At 30.1% G+C, this 21093-nt stretch overlaps 12 non-coding genes across 12 annotated transcripts; all 12 read right to left on the bottom strand.

Annotated features, from left to right (window-relative positions):
* Positions 1 to 1606: 1606 nt before the first annotated feature.
* TRNAQ-CUG (transfer RNA glutamine (anticodon CUG)) lies at positions 1607 to 1678 on the bottom strand. Its single transcript has one exon. It is a non-coding gene; the product is annotated as a tRNA-Gln (tRNA).
* A 1816-nt stretch (positions 1679 to 3494) lies between these two features.
* On the bottom strand, positions 3495 to 3566 carry TRNAQ-CUG (transfer RNA glutamine (anticodon CUG)). Its single transcript has one exon. It is a non-coding gene; the product is annotated as a tRNA-Gln (tRNA).
* A 1817-nt stretch (positions 3567 to 5383) lies between these two features.
* Positions 5384 to 5455, bottom strand: TRNAQ-CUG (transfer RNA glutamine (anticodon CUG)). Its single transcript has one exon. It is a non-coding gene; the product is annotated as a tRNA-Gln (tRNA).
* Positions 5456 to 7272: 1817 nt separating this feature from the next.
* Positions 7273 to 7344, bottom strand: TRNAQ-CUG (transfer RNA glutamine (anticodon CUG)). Its single transcript has one exon. It is a non-coding gene; the product is annotated as a tRNA-Gln (tRNA).
* Positions 7345 to 9160: 1816 nt separating this feature from the next.
* TRNAQ-CUG (transfer RNA glutamine (anticodon CUG)) lies at positions 9161 to 9232 on the bottom strand. The gene has a single exon. It is a non-coding gene; the product is annotated as a tRNA-Gln (tRNA).
* A 1817-nt stretch (positions 9233 to 11049) lies between these two features.
* TRNAQ-CUG (transfer RNA glutamine (anticodon CUG)) lies at positions 11050 to 11121 on the bottom strand. The gene has a single exon. It is a non-coding gene; the product is annotated as a tRNA-Gln (tRNA).
* Positions 11122 to 11990: 869 nt separating this feature from the next.
* TRNAQ-CUG (transfer RNA glutamine (anticodon CUG)) lies at positions 11991 to 12062 on the bottom strand. The gene has a single exon. It is a non-coding gene; the product is annotated as a tRNA-Gln (tRNA).
* Positions 12063 to 13878: 1816 nt separating this feature from the next.
* On the bottom strand, positions 13879 to 13950 carry TRNAQ-CUG (transfer RNA glutamine (anticodon CUG)). The gene has a single exon. It is a non-coding gene; the product is annotated as a tRNA-Gln (tRNA).
* A 1819-nt stretch (positions 13951 to 15769) lies between these two features.
* TRNAQ-CUG (transfer RNA glutamine (anticodon CUG)) lies at positions 15770 to 15841 on the bottom strand. Its single transcript has one exon. It is a non-coding gene; the product is annotated as a tRNA-Gln (tRNA).
* A 1817-nt stretch (positions 15842 to 17658) lies between these two features.
* TRNAQ-CUG (transfer RNA glutamine (anticodon CUG)) lies at positions 17659 to 17730 on the bottom strand. Its single transcript has one exon. It is a non-coding gene; the product is annotated as a tRNA-Gln (tRNA).
* Positions 17731 to 18599: 869 nt separating this feature from the next.
* On the bottom strand, positions 18600 to 18671 carry TRNAQ-CUG (transfer RNA glutamine (anticodon CUG)). The gene has a single exon. It is a non-coding gene; the product is annotated as a tRNA-Gln (tRNA).
* Positions 18672 to 20487: 1816 nt separating this feature from the next.
* TRNAQ-CUG (transfer RNA glutamine (anticodon CUG)) lies at positions 20488 to 20559 on the bottom strand. The gene has a single exon. It is a non-coding gene; the product is annotated as a tRNA-Gln (tRNA).
* Positions 20560 to 21093: the final 534 nt, after the last annotated feature.

Here is a 21093-nt window from a genome sequence, read left to right as displayed (position 1 = left end):
GGCATGTAAAAATTTTTCTCACAGTGTAAGATTCTTAGAGGTTACATTTTATTGGAATTATATTACAGATAAACCTGTCTCTCAGTATATATGATTCTTAATTTATGCAATTTATAGATATTTTCTTTCTCAGAAATATGAACTGCATAATACTAACAAAAAAACAATAGGACCTACCAAGATGTTAATACAAATCATGGATTCAGAGTCCAAAATGGTTACAAATACACCAGGAAACCTCATTCATGAGGAAGCATTTAAAAAGTTTTTATTAGAATGTACTCTCAGAGAAATATAAACTGAACGGTACTTACAAAAAACCAATTGGACCTACCAAGATTTAAATACAGAACACTGGATTCAAAGATCAGAGTGGTTACCAATACACCAAGAAACCTCATTCACGAGGGAGAGCTAAACATTTTTTTCTAAAATGTTAGATTCTTAGAAGACACATTTTATTGCAATAATTGTACATATATTTACATCAACGCTTATTTGGGTTATATAGTACAATTCATATAATTACATACATTTCTATAACTACCTTTTTTAGCTTTTCGTACATATTTACAAAAATCAGTGATTTAAAAAAATGATTATATGTATGAAAAAGTAGACTTTCTGTCAATCAAGAACTTAAACTGAAGGTACTAAAACACATCAGCTCCCACCGAGATTTGATCTTGGATCGCTGAATTCAGAGTCCAGAGTGCTAACCATTACACCATGGAAGCTCTATTCTAACACCACATATACAACTTTCTCTTAGAGTGTGAGATCTTATTTTCTACAAGTTACAGGAATAATAATCATAGAGATAAGTATTACATTGTATTTACAAAAAAAAAGCCATTAGGACCTACCACATTTTTATACAGATTATAGGTTTCAGAGTCCAGAATTGTTAACAGTACACAATGAAACCTCATTCATATGGTAGCAAGTACATTTTTTTGTCAGAGTATAAGATTCTTAGTGGATACATTTTATTGGAATTAAATGACAGATAAACCTGTCTCTCAGTATATATGATTCTTAATTTATGCAATTTATAGATATTTTCTTTCTCAGAGATATGAACTGCATAATACTAACAAAAAAACAATAGGACCTACCAAGATGTTAATACAAATCATGGATTCAGAGTCCAAAATGGTTACAAATACACCAGGAAACCTCATTCATGAGGAAGCATTTAAACAGTTTTTATTAGAATGTACTCTCAGAGAAATATAAACTGAACGGTACTTACAAAAAACCAATAGGACCTACCAAGATTTAAATACAGATCACTGGATTCAAAGATCAGAGTGGTTACCAATACACCAAGAAACCTCATTCACGAGGGAGAGCTAAACATTTTTTTCTAAAATGTTAGATTCTTAGAAGACACATTTTATTGCAATAATTGTACATATATTTACATCAACGATTATTTGGGTTATATAGTACAATTCATATAATTACATACATTTCTATAACTACCTTTTTTAGCTTTTCGTACATATTTACAAAAATCAGTGATTTAAAAAAATGATTATATGTATGAAAAAGAAGACTTTCAGTCAATCAAGAACTTAAACTGAAGGTACTAAAACACATCAGGTCCCACCGAGATTTGAACTCGGATCGCTGGATTCAGAGTCCAGAGTGCTAACCATTACACCATGGAACCTCTCTTCTAACACCACATATACAACTTTCTCTTAGAGTGTGAGATCTTATTTTCTACAAGTTACAGGAATAATAATCATAGAGATAAGTATTACATTGTATTTACAAAAAAAAGCCATTAGGACCTACCAAATTTTTATACAGATTATAGGTTTCAGAGTCCCGAATTGTTAACAGAACACAATTAAACCTCATTCATATGGTAGCATGTACATTTTTTTGTCAGAGTATAAGATTCTTAGTGGATACATTTTATTGGAATTAAATGACAGATAAACCTGTCTCTCAGTGTGTAAGATTCTTAATTTATGCAATTTATAGATATTTTCTTTCTCAGAGATATTAACTGTATTGTACTTACAACAAAACCAATAGAACCTACCAAGATGTAAATATAGATCATGGATTCAGAGTCCAAAATGTTTATCAATACACCATGAAACCTCATCCATTAGGGAGCATCTAAATATTTTTATAAGAATGTACTCTCAGAGAGATATGAACTGAATGGTACTTACAAAAAACCAATAGGACCTACCAAGATTTAAATACAGATCACTGTATTCAAAGATCAGAGTGGAGTGGTTACCAATACACCAAGAAACCACATTCATTAGGGAACATCTAAACATTTTTTTCTAAAATGTTAGATTCTTAGAAGACACATTTTATTGAAGTTATTGTACATATATTAACATCAATGCTTATTTGGATTACACAGTAAAATTCATATAATTACAAACATTTCTATAACTACCTTTCTTTAGATTTTAGTACATTTGTACAATAATCAGTGATTTTAAAAAAATGTATTATATGTATAAAAAAGAAAAGTTTTTGTCAATCAAGGACTTAAACTGAAGGTACTAAAATGCACCTGTTCCCACCGAGATTTGAACTCAATTTACTGGATTCAGAGTACAGAGTGCAAACCATAACACAATGGAATCTCCCTTCTAATAACACATATAAAACTTTCTCTCAGAGTGTAAGATCTTAATTTCTACAAGATACAGAAATATTCATTCAGAGTTATGTACTCCATTGTATTTACAAATAAAACCATTAGGACCTACCAATTTGTATATACAGATTATTAGTTTCAGAGTCCAGAATTGTTAACAGTACACCATGAAAGCTCATTCATATGGTGGCATGTAAAAAAATTTCTCACAGTGTAAGATTCTTAGAGGTTACATTTTATTGGAATTATATTACCGATAAACCTGTCTCTCAGTGTGTATGATTCTTAATTTATGCAATTTATAGATATTTTCTTTCTCAGAGATATGAACTGCATAATACTTACAAAAAAACAATAGGACCTACCAAGATGTGAATACAAATCATGGATTCAGAGTCCAAAATGGTTACAAATACACAAGGAAACCTTATTCATAAGGAAGCATTTAAACAGTTTTTATTAGAATGTACTCTCAGAGAAATATAAACTGAACGGTACTTACAAAAAAACAATAGGACCTACCAAGATTTAAATACAGATCACCGGATTCAAAGATCAGAGTGGTTACCAATACACCAAGAAACCTCATTCACGAGGGAGAGCTAAACATTTTTTTCTAAAATGTTAGATTCTTAGAAGACACATTTTATTGCAATAATTGTACATATATTTACATCAACGCTTATTTGGGTTATATAGTACAATTCATATAATTACATACATTTCTATAACTACCTTTTTTAGCTTTTCGTACATATTTACAAAAATCAGTGATTTAAAAAAATGATTATATGTATGAAAAAGAAGACTTTCTGTCAATCAAGAACTTAAACTGAAGGTACTAAAACACATCAGGTCCCACCGAGATTTGAACTCGGATCGCTGGATTCAGAGTCCAGAGTGCTAACCATTACACCATGGAACCTCTATTCTAACACCACATATACAACTTTCTCTTAGAGTGTGAGATCTTATTTTCTACAAGTTACAGGAATAATAATCATAGAGATAAGTATTACATTGTATTTACAAAAAAAAAGCCATTAGGACCTACCAAATTTTTATACAGATTATAGGTTTCAGAGTCAAGAATTGTTAACAGTACACAATGAAACCTCATTCATATGGTAGCAAGTACATTTTATTGTCAGAGTATAAGATTCTTAGTGGATACATTTTATTGGAATTAAATGACAGATAAACCTGTCTCTCAGTGTGTAAGATTCTTAATTTATGCAATTTATAGATATTTTCTTTCTCAGAGATATTAACTGTATTGTACTTACAACAAAACCAATAGAACCTACCAAGATTTAAATATAGATCATGGATTCAGAGTCCAAAATGTTTACCAATACACCATGAAACCTCATCCATTAGGGAGCATCTAAATATTTTTATAAGAATGTACTCTCAGAGAGATATGAACTGAATGGTACTTACAAAAAACCAATAGGACCTACCAAGATTTAAATACAGATCACTGTATTCAAAGATCAGAGTGGAGTGGTTACTAATAAACCAAGAAACCACATTCATTAGTGAACATCTAAAAAAAAAATTCTAAAATATTAGATTCTTAGAAGGCACATTTTATTGAAGTTATTGTACATATATTAACATCAATGCTTATTTGGATTACACAGTAAAATTCATATAATTACAAACATTTCTATAACTACCTTTTTTTAGATTTTAGTACATATTTACAATAATCAGTGATTTAAAAAATGTATTATATGTATAAAAAAGAAAAGTTTTTGTCAATCAAGGACTTAAACTGAAGGTACTAAAATGCACCTGGTGCCACCGAGATTTGAACTCAATTTACTGGATTCAGAGTACAGAGTGCTAACCATAACACCATGGAATCTCCCTTCTAATAACACATATAAAACTTTCTCTCAGAGTGTAAGATCTTAATTTCTACAAGATACAGAAATATTCATTCAGAGAGATATGTACTACATTGTATTTACAAATAAAACCATTAGGACCTACCAATTTGTATATACAGATTATTGGTTTCAGAGTCCAGAATTGTTAACAGTACACCATGAAAGCTCATTCATATGGTGGCATGTAAAAAATTTTCTCACAGTGTAAGATTCTTAGAGGTTACATTTTATTGGAATTATATTACAGATAAACCTGTCTCTCAGTATATATGATTCTTAATTTATGCAATTTATAGATATTTTCTTTCTCAGAGATATGAACTGCATAATACTAACAAAAAAACAATAGGACCTACCAAGATGTTAATACAAATCATGGATTCAGAGTCCAAAATGGTTACAAATACACCAGGAAACCTCATTCATGAGGAAGCATTTAAACAGTTTTTATTAGAATGTACTCTCAGAGAAATATAAACTGAACGGTACTTACAAAAAACCAATAGGACCTACCAAGATTTAAATACAGATCACTGGATTCAAAGATCAGAGTGGTTACCAATACACCAAGAAACCTCATTCACGAGGGAGAGCTAAACATTTTTTTCTAAAATGTTAGATTCTTAGAAGACACATTTTATTGCAATAATTGTACATATATTTACATCAACGCTTATTTGGGTTATATAGTACAATTCATATAATTACATACATTTCTATAACTACCTTTTTTAGCTTTTCGTACATATTTACAAAAATCAGTGATTTAAAAAAATGATTATATGTATGAAAAAGAATACTTTCTGTCAATTAAGAACTTAAACTGAAGGTACTAAAACACATCAGGTCCCACCGAGATTTGAACTCGGATCGCTGGATTCAGAGTCCAGAGTGCTAACCATTACACCATGGAACCTCTCTTCTAACACCACTTATACAACTTTCTCTTAGAGTGTGAGATCTTATTTTCTACAAGTTAAAGGAATAATAATCAGAGAGATAAGTATTACATTGTATTTACAAAAAAAAGCCATTAGGACCTACCAAATTTTTATACAGATTATAGGTTTCAGAGTCCAGAATTGTTAACAGTACACAATTAAACCTCATTCATATGGTAGCATGTACATTTTTTTGTCAGAGTATAAGATTCTTAGTGGATACATTTTATTGGAATTAAATGACAGATAAACCTGTCTCTCAGTGTGTAAGATTCTTAATTTATGCAATTTATAGATATTTTCTTTCTCAGAGATATTAACTGTATTGTACTTACAACAAAACCAATAGAACCTACCAAGATGTAAATATAGATCATGGATTCAGAGTCCAAAATGTTTATCAATACACCATGAAACCTCATCCATTAGGGAGCATCTAAATATTTTTATAAGAATGTACTCTCAGAGAGATATGAACTGAATGGTACTTACAAAAAACCAATAGGACCTACCAAGATTTAAATACAGATTACTGTATTCAAAGATCAGAGTGGAGTGGTTACCAATACACCAAGAAACCACATTCATTAGGGAACATCTAAACATTTTTTTCTAAAATGTTAGATTCTTAGAAGACACATTTTATTGAAGTTATTGTACATATATTAACATCAATGCTTATTTGGATTACACAGTAAAATTCATATAATTACAAACATTTCTATAACTACCTTTTTTTTAGATTTTAGTACATTTGTACAATAATCAGTGATTTAAAAAAAATGTATTATATGTATAAAAAAGAAAAGTTTTTGTCAATCAAGGACTTAAACTGAAGGTACTAAAATGCACCTGTTCCCACCGAGATTTGAACTCAATTTACTGGATTCAGAGTACAGAGTGCAAACCATAACACCATGGAATCTCCCTTCTAATAACACATATAAAACTTTCTCTCAGAGTGTAAGATCTTAATTTCTACAAGATACAGAAATATTCATTCAGAGTTATGTACTACATTGTATTTACAAATAAAACCATTAGGACCTACCAATTTGTATATACAGATTATTAGTTTCAGAGTCCAGAATTGTTAACAGTACACCATGAAAGCTCATTCATATGGTGGCATGTAAAAAAATTTCTCACAGTGTAAGATTCTTAGAGGTTACATTTTATTGGAATTATATTACCGATAAACCTGTCTCTCAGTGTGTATGATTCTTAATTTATGCAATTTATAGATATTTTCTTTCTCAGAGATATGAACTGCATAATACTTACAAAAAAACAATAGGACCTACCAAGATGTGAATACAAATCATGGATTCAGAGTCCAAAATGGTTACAAATACACCAGGAAACATCATTCATGAGGAAGCATTTAAACAGTTTTTATTAGAATGTACTCTCAGAGAAATATAAACTGAACGGTACTTACAAAAAAACAATAGGACCTACCAAGATTTAAATACAGATCACTGGATTCAAAGATCAGAGTGGTTACCAATACACCAAGAAACCTCATTCACGAGGGAGAGCTAAACATTTTTTTCTAAAATGTTAGATTCTTAGAAGACACATTTTATTGCAATAATTGTACATATATTTACATCAACGCTTATTTGGGTTATATAGTACAATTCATATAATTACATAAATTTCTATAACTACCTTTTTTAGCTTTTCGTACATATTTACAAAAATCAGTGATTTAAAAAAATGATTATATGTATGAAAAAGAAGACTTTCTGTCAATCAAGAACTTAAACTGAAGGTACTAAAACACATCAGGTCCCACCGAGATTTGAACTCGGATCGCTGGATTCAGAGTCCAGAGTGCTAACCATTACACCATGGAACCTCTATTCTAACACTACATATACAACTTTCTCTTAGAGTGTGAGATCTTATTTTCTACAAGTTACAGGAATAATAATCATAGAGATAAGTATTACATTGTATTTACAAAAAAAAGCCATTAGGACCTACCAAATTTTTATACAGATTATAGGTTTCAGAGTCAAGAATTGTTAACAGTACACAATGAAACCTCATTCATATGGTAGCAAGTACATTTTATTGTCAGAGTATAAGATTCTTAGTGGATACATTTTATTGGAATTAAATGACAGATAAACCTGTCTCTCAGTGTGTAAGATTCTTAATTTATGCAATTTATAGATATTTTCTTTCTCAGAGATATTAACTGTATTGTACTTACAACAAAACCAATAGAACCTACCAAGATTTAAATATAGATCATGGATTCAGAGTCCAAAATGTTTACCAATACACCATGAAACCTCATCCATTAGGGAGCATCTAAATATTTTTATAAGAATGTACTCTCAGAGAGATATGAACTGAATGGTACTTACAAAAAACCAATAGGACCTACCAAGATTTAAATACAGATCACTGTATTAAAAGATCAGAGTGGAGTGGTTACTAATAAACCAAGAAACCACATTCATTAGGGAACATCTAAAAAAAAAAATCTAAAATATTAGATTCTTAGAAGGCACATTTTATTGAAGTTATTGTACATATATTAACATCAATGCTTATTTGGATTACACAGTAAAATTCATATAATTACAAACATTTCTATAACTACCTTTTTTTAGATTTTAGTACATATTTACAATAATCAGTGATTTAAAAAATGTATTATATGTATAAAAAAGAAAAGTTTTTGTCAATCAAGGACTTAAACTGAAGGTACTAAAATGCACCTGGTGCCACCGAGATTTGAACTCAATTTACTGGATTCAGAGTACAGAGTGCTAACCATAACACCATGGAATCTCCCTTCTAATAACACATATAAAACTTTCTCTCAGAGTGTAAGATCTTAATTTCTACAAGATACAGAAATATTCATTCAGAGAGATATGTACTACATTGTATTTACAAATAAAACCATTAGGACCTACCAATTTGTATATACAGATTATTGGTTTCAGAGTCCAGAATTGTTAACAGTACACTATGAAAGCTCATTCATATGGTGGCATGTAAAAAATTTTCTCACAGTGTAAGATTCTTAGAGGTTACATTTTATTGGAATTATATTACAGATAAACCTGTCTCTCAGTATATATGATTCTTAATTTATGCAATTTATAGATATTTTCTTTCTCAGAGATATGAACTGCATAATACTAACAAAAAAACAATAGGACCTACCAAGATGTTAATACAAATCATGGATTCAGAGTCCAAAATGGTTACAAATACACCAGGAAACCTCATTCATGAGGAAGCATTTAAACAGTTTTTATTAGAATGTACTCTCAGAGAAATATAAACTGAACGGTACTTACAAAAAACCAATAGGACCTACCAAGATTTAAATACAGATCACTGGATTCAAAGATCAGAGTGGTTACCAATACACCAAGAAACCTCATTCACGAGGGAGAGCTAAACATTTTTTTCTAAAATGTTAGATTCTTAGAAGACACATTTTATTGCAATAATTGTACATATATTTACATCAACGCTTATTTGGGTTATATAGTACAATTCATATAATTACATACATTTCTATAACTACCTTTTTTAGCTTTTCGTACATATTTACAAAAATCAGTGATTTAAAAAAATGATTATATGTATGAAAAAGAATACTTTCTGTCAATTAAGAACTTAAACTGAAGGTACTAAAACACATCAGGTCCCACCGAGATTTGAACTCGGATCGCTGGATTCAGAGTCCAGAGTGCTAACCATTACACCATGGAACCTCTCTTCTAACACCACTTATACAACTTTCTCTTAGAGTGTGAGATCTTATTTTCTACAAGTTAAAGGAATAATAATCAGAGAGATAAGTATTACATTGTATTTACAAAAAAAAGCCATTAGGACCTACCAAATTTTTATACAGATTATAGGTTTCAGAGTCCAGAATTGTTAACAGTACACAATTAAACCTCATTCATATGGTAGCATGTACATTTTTTTGTCAGAGTATAAGATTCTTAGTGGATACATTTTATTGGAATTAAATGACAGATAAACCTGTCTCTCAGTGTGTAAGATTCTTAATTTATGCAATTTATAGATATTTTCTTTCTCAGAGATATTAACTGTATTGTACTTACAACAAAACCAATAGAACCTACCAAGATGTAAATATAGATCATGGATTCAGAGTCCAAAATGTTTATCAATACACCATGAAACCTCATCCATTAGGGAGCATCTAAATATTTTTATAAGAATGTACTCTCAGAGAGATATGAACTGAATGGTACTTACAAAAAACCAATAGGACCTACCAAGATTTAAATACAGATTACTGTATTCAAAGATCAGAGTGGAGTGGTTACCAATACACCAAGAAACCACATTCATTAGGGAACATCTAAACATTTTTTTCTAAAATGTTAGATTCTTAGAAGACACATTTTATTGAAGTTATTGTACATATATTAACATCAATGCTTATTTGGATTACACAGTAAAATTCATATAATTACAAACATTTCTATAACTACCTTTTTTTTAGATTTTAGTACATTTGTACAATAATCAGTGATTTTAAAAAAATGTATTATATGTATAAAAAAGAAAAGTTTTTGTCAATCAAGGACTTAAACTGAAGGTACTAAAATGCACCTGTTCCCACCGAGATTTGAACTCAATTTACTGGATTCAGAGTACAGAGTGCAAACCATAACACCATGGAATCTCCCTTCTAATAACACATATAAAACTTTCTCTCAGAGTGTAAGATCTTAATTTCTACAAGATACAGAAATATTCATTCAGAGTTATGTACTACATTGTATTTACAAATAAAACCATTAGGACCTACCAATTTGTATATACAGATTATTAGTTTCAGAGTCCAGAATTGTTAACAGTACACCATGAAAGCTCATTCATATGGTGGCATGTAAAAAAATTTCTCACAGTGTAAGATTCTTAGAGGTTACATTTTATTGGAATTATATTACCGATAAACCTGTCTCTCAGTGTGTATGATTCTTAATTTATGCAATTTATAGATATTTTCTTTCTCAGAGATATGAACTGCATAATACTTACAAAAAAACAATAGGACCTACCAAGATGTTAATACAAATCATGGATTCAGAGTCCAAAATGGTTACAAATACACCAGGAAACCTCATTCATGAGGAAGCATTTAAAAAGTTTTTATTAGAATGTACTCTCAGAGAAATATAAACTGAACGGTACTTACAAAAAACCAATTGGACCTACCAAGATTTAAATACAGAACACTGGATTCAAAGATCAGAGTGGTTACCAATACACCAAGAAACCTCATTCACGAGGGAGAGCTAAACATTTTTTTCTAAAATGTTAGATTCTTAGAAGACACATTTTATTGCAATAATTGTACATATATTTACATCAACGCTTATTTGGGTTATATAGTACAATTCATATAATTACATACATTTCTATAACTACCTTTTTTAGCTTTTCGTACATATTTACAAAAATCAGTGATTTAAAAAAATGATTATATGTATGAAAAAGTAGACTTTCTGTCAATCAAGAACTTAAACTGAAGGTACTAAAACACATCAGCTCCCACCGAGATTTGATCTCGGATCGCTGAATTCAGAGTCCAGAGTGCTAACCATTACACCATGGAAGCTCTATTCTAACACCACATATACAACTTTCTCTTAGAGTGTGAGATCTTATTTTCTACAAGTTACAGGAATAATAATCATAGAGATAAGTATTACATTGTATTTACAAAAAAAAAGCCATTAGGACCTACCACATTTTTATACAGATTATAGGTTTCAGAGTCCAGAATTGTTAACAGTACACAATGAAACCTCATTCATATGGTAGCAAGTACATTTTTTTGTCAGAGTATAAGATTCTTAGTGGATACATTTTATTGGAATTAAATGACAGATAAACCTGTCTCTCAGTATATATGATTCTTCAGTTATGCAATTTATAGATATTTTCTTTCTCAGAGATATGAACTGCATAATACTAACAAAAAAACAATAGGACCTACCAAGATGTTAATACAAATCATGGATTCAGAGTCCAAAATGGTTACAAATACACCAGGAAACCTCATTCATGAGGAAGCATTTAAACAGTTTTTATTAGAATGTACTCTCAGAGAAATATAAACTGAACGGTACTTACAAAAAACCAATAGGACCTACCAAGATTTAAATACAGATCACTGGATTCAAAGATCAGAGTGGTTACCAATACACCAAGAAACCTCATTCACGAGGGAGAGCTAAACATTTTTTTCTAAAATGTTAGATTCTTAGAAGACACATTTTATTGCAATAATTGTACATATATTTACATCAACGATTATTTGGGTTATATAGTACAATTCATATAATTACATACATTTCTATAACTACCTTTTTTAGCTTTTCGTACATATTTACAAAAATCAGTGATTTAAAAAAATGATTATATGTATGAAAAAGAAGACTTTCTGTCAATCAAGAACTTAAACTGAAGGTACTAAAACACATCAGGTCCCACCGAGATTTGAACTCGGATCGCTGGATTCAGAGTCCAGAGTGCTAACCATTACACCATGGAACCTCTCTTCTAACACCACATATACAACTTTCTCTTAGAGTGTGAGATCTTATTTTCTACAAGTTACAGGAATAATAATCATAGAGATAAGTATTACATTGTATTTACAAAAAAAAGCCATTAGGACCTACCAAATTTTTATACAGATTATAGGTTTCAGAGTCCCGAATTGTTAACAGAACACAATTAAACCTCATTCATATGGTAGCATGTACATTTTTTTGTCAGAGTATAAGATTCTTAGTGGATACATTTTATTGGAATTAAATGACAGATAAACCTGTCTCTCAGTGTGTAAGATTCTTAATTTATGCAATTTATAGATATTTTCTTTCTCAGAGATATTAACTGTATTGTACTTACAACAAAACCAATAGAACCTACCAAGATGTAAATATAGATCATGGATTCAGAGTCCAAAATGTTTATCAATACACCATGAAACCTCATCCATTAGGGAGCATCTAAATATTTTTATAAGAATGTACTCTCAGAGAGATATGAACTGAATGGTACTTACAAAAAACCAATAGGACCTACCAAGATTTAAATACAGATCACTGTATTCAAAGATCAGAGTGGAGTGGTTACCAATACACCAAGAAACCACATTCATTAGGGAACATCTAAACATTTTTTTCTAAAATGTTAGATTCTTAGAAGACACATTTTATTGAAGTTATTGTACATATATTAACATCAATGCTTATTTGGATTACACAGTAAAATTCATATAATTACAAACATTTCTATAACTACCTTTCTTTAGATTTTAGTACATTTGTACAATAATCAGTGATTTTAAAAAAATGTATTATATGTATAAAAAAGAAAAGTTTTTGTCAATCAAGGACTTAAACTGAAGGTACTAAAATGCACCTGTTCCCACCGAGATTTGAACTCAATTTACTGGATTCAGAGTACAGAGTGCAAACCATAACACAATGGAATCTCCCTTCTAATAACACATATAAAACTTTCTCTCAGAGTGTAAGATCTTAATTTCTACAAGATACAGAAATATTCATTCAGAGTTATGTACTCCATTGTATTTACAAATAAAACCATTAGGACCTACCAATTTGTATATACAGATTATTAGTTTCAGAGTCCAGAATTGTTAACAGTACACCATGAAAGCTCATTCATATGGTGGCATGTAAAAAAATTTCTCACAGTGTAAGATTCTTAGAGGTTACATTTTATTGGAATTATATTACCGATAAACCTGTCTCTCAGTGTGTATGATTCTTAATTTATGCAATTTATAGATATTTTCTTTCTCAGAGATATGAACTGCATAATACTTACAAAAAAACAATAGGACCTACCAAGATGTGAATACAAATCATGGATTCAGAGTCCAAAATGGTTACAAATACACAAGGAAACCTTATTCATAAGGAAGCATTTAAACAGTTTTTATTAGAATGTACTCTCAGAGAAATATAAACTGAACGGTACTTACAAAAAAACAATAGGACCTACCAAGATTTAAATACAGATCACCGGATTCAAAGATCAGAGTGGTTACCAATACACCAAGAAACCTCATTCACGAGGGAGAGCTAAACATTTTTTTCTAAAATGTTAGATTCTTAGAAGACACATTTTATTGCAATAATTGTACATATATTTACATCAACGCTTGTTTGGGTTATATAGTACAATTCATATAATTACATACATTTCTATAACTACCTTTTTTAGCTTTTCGTACATATTTACAAAAATCAGTGATTTAAAAAAATGATTATATGTATGAAAAAGAAGACTTTCTGTCAATCAAGAACTTAAACTGAAGGTACTAAAACACATCAGGTCCCACCGAGATTTGAACTCGGATCGCTGGATTCAGAGGCCAGAGTGCTAACCATTACACCATGGAACCTCTATTCTAACACCACATATACAACTTTCTCTTAGAGTGTGAGATCTTATTTTCTACAAGTTACAGGAATAATAATCATAGAGATAAGTATTACATTGTATTTACAAAAAAAAAGCCATTAGGACCTACCAAATTTTTATACAGATTATAGGTTTCAGAGTCAAGAATTGTTAACAGTACACAATGAAACCTCATTCATATGGTAGCAAGTACATTTTATTGTCAGAGTATAAGATTCTTAGTGGATACATTTTATTGGAATTAAATGACAGATAAACCTGTCTCTCAGTGTGTAAGATTCTTAATTTATGCAATTTATAGATATTTTCTTTCTCAGAGATATTAACTGTATTGTACTTACAACAAAACCAATAGAACCTACCAAGATTTAAATATAGATCATGGATTCAGAGTCCAAAATGTTTACCAATACACCATGAAACCTCATCCATTAGGGAGCATCTAAATATTTTTATAAGAATGTACTCTCAGAGAGATATGAACTGAATGGTACTTACAAAAAACCAATAGGACCTACCAAGATTTAAATACAGATCACTGTATTCAAAGATCAGAGTGGAGTGGTTACTAATAAACCAAGAAACCACATTCATTAGTGAACATCTAAAAAAAAAATTCTAAAATATTAGATTCTTAGAAGGCACATTTTATTGAAGTTATTGTACATATATTAACATCAATGCTTATTTGGATTACACAGTAAAATTCATATAATTACAAACATTTCTATAACTACCTTTTTTTAGATTTTCGTACATATTTACAATAATCAGTGATTTTAAAAAAATGTATTATATGTATAAAAAAGAAAAGTTTTTGTCAATCAAGGACTTAAACTGAAGGTACTAAAATCCACCTGGTGCCACCGAGATTTGAACTCAATTTACTGGATTCAGAGTACAGAGTGCTAACCATAACACCATGGAATCTCCCTTCTAATAACACATATAAAACTTTCTCTCAGAGTGTAAGATCTTAATTTCTACAAGATACAGAAATATTCATTCAGAGAGATATGTACTACATTGTATTTACAAATAAAACCATTAGGACCTACCAATTTGTATATACAGATTATTGGTTTCAGAGTCCAGAATTGTTAACAGTACACCATGAAAGCTCATTCATATGGTGGCATGTAAAAAAATTTCTCACAGTGTAAGATTCTTAGAGGTTACATTTTATTGGAATTATATTACAGATAAACCTGTCTCTCAGTATATATGATTCTTAATTTATGCAATTTATAGATATTTTCTTTCTCAGAGATATGAACTGCATAATACTAACAAAAAAACAATAGGACCTACCAAGATGTTAATACAAATCATGGATTCAGAGTCCAAAATGGTTACAAATACACCAGGAAACCTCATTCATGAGGAAGCATTTAAACAGTTTTTATTAGAATGTACTCTCAGAGAAATATAAACTGAACGGTACTTACAAAAAACCAATAGGACCTACCAAGATTTAAATACAGATCACTGGATTCAAAGATCAGAGTGGTTACCAATACACCAAGAAACCTCATTCACGAGGGAGAGCTAAACATTTTTTTCTAAAATGTTAGATTCTTAGAAGACACATTTTATTGCAATAATTGTACATATATTTACATCAACGCTTATTTGGGTTATATAGTACAATTCATATAATTACATACATTTCTATAACTACCTTTTTTAGCTTTTCGTACATATTTACAAAAATCAGTGATTTAAAAAAATGATTATATGTATGAAAAAGAATACTTTCTGTCAATTAAGAACTTAAACTGAAGGTACTAAAACACATCAGGTCCCACCGAGATTTGAACTCGGATCGCTGGATTCAGAGTCCAGAGTGCTAACCATTACACCATGGAACCTCTCTTCTAACACCACTTATACAACTTTCTCTTAGAGTGTGAGATCTTATTTTCTACAAGTTAAAGGAATAATAATCAGAGAGATAAGTATTACATTGTATTTACAAAAAAAAGCCATTAGGACCTACCAAATTTTTATACAGATTATAGGTTTCAGAGTCCAGAATTGTTAACAGTACACAATTAAACCTCATTCATATGGTAGCATGTACATTTTTTTGTCAGAGTATAAGATTCTTAGTGGATACATTTTATTGGAATTAAATGACAGATAAACCTGTCTCTCAGTGTGTAAGATTCTTAATTTATGCAATTTATAGATATTTTCTTTCTCAGAGATATTAACTGTATTGTACTTACAACAAAACCAATAGAACCTACCAAGATGTAAATATAGATCATGGATTCAGAGTCCAAAATGTTTATCAATACACCATGAAACCTCATCCATTAGGGAGCATCTAAATATTTTTATAAGAATGTACTCTCAGAGAGATATGAACTGAATGGTACTTACAAAAAACCAATAGGACCTACCAAGATTTAAATACAGATTACTGTATTCAAAGATCAGAGTGGAGTGGTTACCAATACACCAAGAAACCACATTCATTAGGGAACATCTAAACATTTTTTTCTAAAATGTTAGATTCTTAGAAGACACATTTTATTGAAGTTATTGTACATATATTAACATCAATGCTTATTTGGATTACACAGTAAAATTCATATAATTACAAACATTTCTATAACTACCTTTTTTTTAGATTTTAGTACATTTGTACAATAATCAGTGATTTTAAAAAAATGTATTATATGTATAAAAAAGAAAAGTTTTTGTCAATCAAGGACTTAAACTGAAGGTACTAAAATGCACCTGTTCCCTCCGAGATTTGAACTCAATTTACTGGATTCAGAGTACAGAGTGCAAACCATAACACCATGGAATCTCCCTTCTAATAACACATATAAAACTTTCTCTCAGAGTGTAAGATCTTAATTTCTACAAGATACAGAAATATTCATTCAGAGTTATGTACTACATTGTATTTACAAATAAAACCATTAGGACCTACCAATTTGTATATACAGATTATTAGTTTCAGAGTCCAGAATTGTTAACAGTACACCATGAAAGCTCATTCATATGGTGGCATGTAAAAAAATTTCTCACAGTGTAAGATTCTTAGAGGTTACATTTTATTGGAATTATATTACCGATAAACCTGTCTCTCAGTGTGTATGATTCTTAATTTATGCAATTTATAGATATTTTCTTTCTCAGAGATATGAACTGCATAATACTTACAAAAAAACAATAGGACCTACCAAGATGTGAATACAAATCATGGATTCAGAGTCCAAAATGGTTACAAATACACCAGGAAACATCATTCATGAGGAAGCATTTAAACAGTTTTTATTAGAATGTACTCTCAGAGAAATATAAACTGAACGGTACTTACAAAAAAACAATAGGACCTACCAAGATTTAAATACAGATCACTGGATTCAAAGATCAGAGTGGTTACCAATACACCAAGAAACCTCATTCACGAGGGAGAGCTAAACATTTTTTTCTAAAATGTTAGATTCTTAGAAGACACATTTTATTGCAATAATTGTACATATATTTACATCAACGCTTATTTGGGTTATATAGTACAATTCATATAATTACATACATTTCTATAACTACCTTTTTTAGCTTTTCGTACATATTTACAAAAATCAGTGATTTAAAAAAATGATTATATGTATGAAAAAGTAGACTTTCTGTCAATCAAGAACTTAAACTGAAGGTACTAAAACACATCAGCTCCCACCGAGATTTGATCTCGGATCGCTGAATTCAGAGTCCAGAGTGCTAACCATTACACCATGGAAGCTCTATTCTAACACCACATATACAACTTTCTCTTAGAGTGTGAGATCTTATTTTCTACAAGTTACAGGAATAATAATCATAGAGATAAGTATTACATTGTATTTACAAAAAAAAAGCCATTAGGACCTACCACATTTTTATACAGATTATAGGTTTCAGAGTCCAGAATTGTTAACAGTACACAATGAAACCTCATTCATATGGTAGCAAGTACATTTTTTTGTCAGAGTATAAGATTCTTAGTGGATACATTTTATTGGAATTAAATGACAGATAAACCTGTCTCTCAGTATATATGATTCTTAAGTTATGCAATTTATAGATATTTTCTTTCTCAGAGATATGAACTGCATAATACTAACAAAAAAACAATAGGACCTACCAAGATGTTAATACAAATCATGGATTCAGAGTCCAAAATGGTTACAAATACACCAGGAAACCTCATTCATGAGGAAGCATTTAAACAGTTTTTATTAGAATGTACTCTCAGAGAAATATAAACTGAACGGTACTTACAAAAAACCAATAGGACCTACCAAGATTTAAATACAGATCACTGGATTCAAAGATCAGAGTGGTTACCAATACACCAAGAAACCTCATTCACGAGGGAGAGCTAAACATTTTTTTCTAAAATGTTAGATTCTTAGAAGACACATTTTATTGCAATAATTGTACATATATTTACATCAACGATTATTTGGGTTATATAGTACAATTCATATAATTACATACATTTCTATAACTACCTTTTTTAGCTTTTCGTACATATTTACAAAAATCAGTGATTTAAAAAAATGATTATATGTATGAAAAAGAAGACTTTCTGTCAATCAAGAACTTAAACTGAAGGTACTAAAACACATCAGGTCCCACCGAGATTTGAACTCGGATCGCTGGATTCAGAGTCCAGAGTGCTAACCATTACACCATGGAACCTCTCTTCTAACACCACATATACAACTTTCTCTTAGAGTGTGAGATCTTATTTTCTACAAGTTACAGGAATAATAATCATAGAGATAAGTATTACATTGTATTTACAAAAAAAAGCCATTAGGACCTACCAAATTTTTATACAGATTATAGGTTTCAGAGTCCCGAATTGTTAACAGAACACAATTAAACCTCATTCATATGGTAGCATGTAAATTTTTTTGTCAGAGTATAAGATTCTTAGTGGATACATTTTATTGGAATTAAATGACAGATAAACCTGTCTCTCAGTGTGTAAGATTCTTAATTTATGCAATTTATAGATATTTTCTTTCTCAGAGATATTAACTGTATTGTACTTACAACAAAACCAATAGAACCTACCAAGATGTAAATATAGATCATGGATTCAGAGTCCAAAATGTTTATCAATACACCATGAAACCTCATCCATTAGGGAGCATCTAAATATTTTTATAAGAATGTACTCTCAGAGAGATATGAACTGAATGGTACTTACAAAAAACCAATAGGACCTACCAAGATTTAAATACAGATCACTGTATTCAAAGATCAGAGTGGAGTGGTTACCAATACACCAAGAAACCACATTCATTAGGGAACATCTAAACATTTTTTTCTAAAATGTTAGATTCTTAGAAGACACATTTTATTGAAGTTATTGTACATATATTAACATCAATGCTTATTTGGATTACACAGTAAAATTCATATAATTACAAACATTTCTATAACTACCTTTCTTTAGATTTTAGTACATTTGTACAATAATCAGTGATTTTAAAAAAATGTATTATATGTATAAAAAAGAAAAGTTTTTGTCAATCAAGGACTTAAACTGAAGGTACTAAAATGCACCTGTTCCCACCGAGATTTGAACTCAATTTACTGGATTCAGAGTACAGAGTGCAAACCATAACACAATGGAATCTCCCTTCTAATAACACATATAAAACTTTCTCTCAGAGTGTAAGATCTTAATTTCTACAAGATACAGAAATATTCATTCAGAGTTATGTACTCCATTGTATTTACAAATAAAACCATTAGGACCTACCAATTTGTATATACAGATTATTAGTTTCAGAGTCCAGAATTGTTAACAGTACACCATGAAAGCTCATTCATATGGTGGCATGTAAAAAAATTTCTCACAGTGTAAGATTCTTAGAGGTTACATTTTATTGGAATTATATTACCGATAAACCTGTCTCTCAGTGTGTATGATTCTTAATTTATGCAATTTATAGATATTTTCTTTCTCAGAGATATGAACTGCATAATACTTACAAAAAAACAATAGGACCTATCAAGATGTGAATACAAATCATGGATTCAGAGTCCAAAATGGTTACAAATACACAAGGAAACCTTATTCATAAGGAAGCATTTAAACAGTTTTTATTAGAATGTACTCTCAGAGAAATATAAACTGAACGGTACTTACAAAAAAACAATAGGACCTACCAAGATTTAAATACAGATCACCGGATTCAAAGATCAGAGTGGTTACCAATACACCAAGAAACCTCATTCACGAGGGAGAGCTAAACATTTTTTTCTAAAATGTTAGATTCTTAGAAGACACATTTTATTGCAATAATTGTACATATATTTACATCAACGCTTATTTGGGTTATATAGTACAATTCATATAATTACATACATTTCTATAACTACCTTTTTTAGCTTTTCGTACATATTTACAAAAATCAGTGATTTAAAAAAATGATTATATGTATGAAAAAGAAGACTTTCTGTCAATCAAGAACTTAAACTGAAGGTACTAAAACACATCAGGTCCCACCGAGATTTGAACTCGGATCGCTGGATTCAGAGTCCAGAGTGCTAACCATTACACCATGGAACCTCTATTCTAACACCACATATACAACTTTCTCTTAGAGTGTGAGATCTTATTTTCTACAAGTTACAGGAATAATAATCATAGAGATAAGTATTACATTGTATTTACAAAAAAAAAGCCATTAGGACCTACCAAATTTTTATACAGATTATAGGTTTCAGAGTCAAGAATTGTTAACAGTACACAATGAAACCTCATTCATATGGTAGCAAGTACATTTTATTGTCAGAGTATAAGATTCTTAGTGGATACATTTTATTGGAATTAAATGACAGATAAACCTGTCTCTCAGTGTGTAAGATTCTTAATTTATGCAATTTATAGATATTTTCTTTCTCAGAGATATTAACTGTATTGTACTTACAACAAAACCAATAGAACCTACCAAGATTTAAATATAGATCATGGATTCAGAGTCCAAAATGTTTACCAATACACCATGAAACCTCATCCATTAGGGAGCATCTAAATATTTTTATAAGAATGTACTCTCAGAGAGATATGAACTGAATGGTACTTACAAAAAACCAATAGGAC

This window comes from Pseudophryne corroboree, chromosome 11 (genome assembly GCF_028390025.1).
Source record: "Pseudophryne corroboree isolate aPseCor3 chromosome 11, aPseCor3.hap2, whole genome shotgun sequence".
Classification (NCBI taxonomy): domain Eukaryota; kingdom Metazoa; phylum Chordata; class Amphibia; order Anura; family Myobatrachidae; genus Pseudophryne; species Pseudophryne corroboree.
Note: the sequence above shows the minus strand (reverse complement) of the source record. Positions and strands in the feature narration are given on the sequence as shown.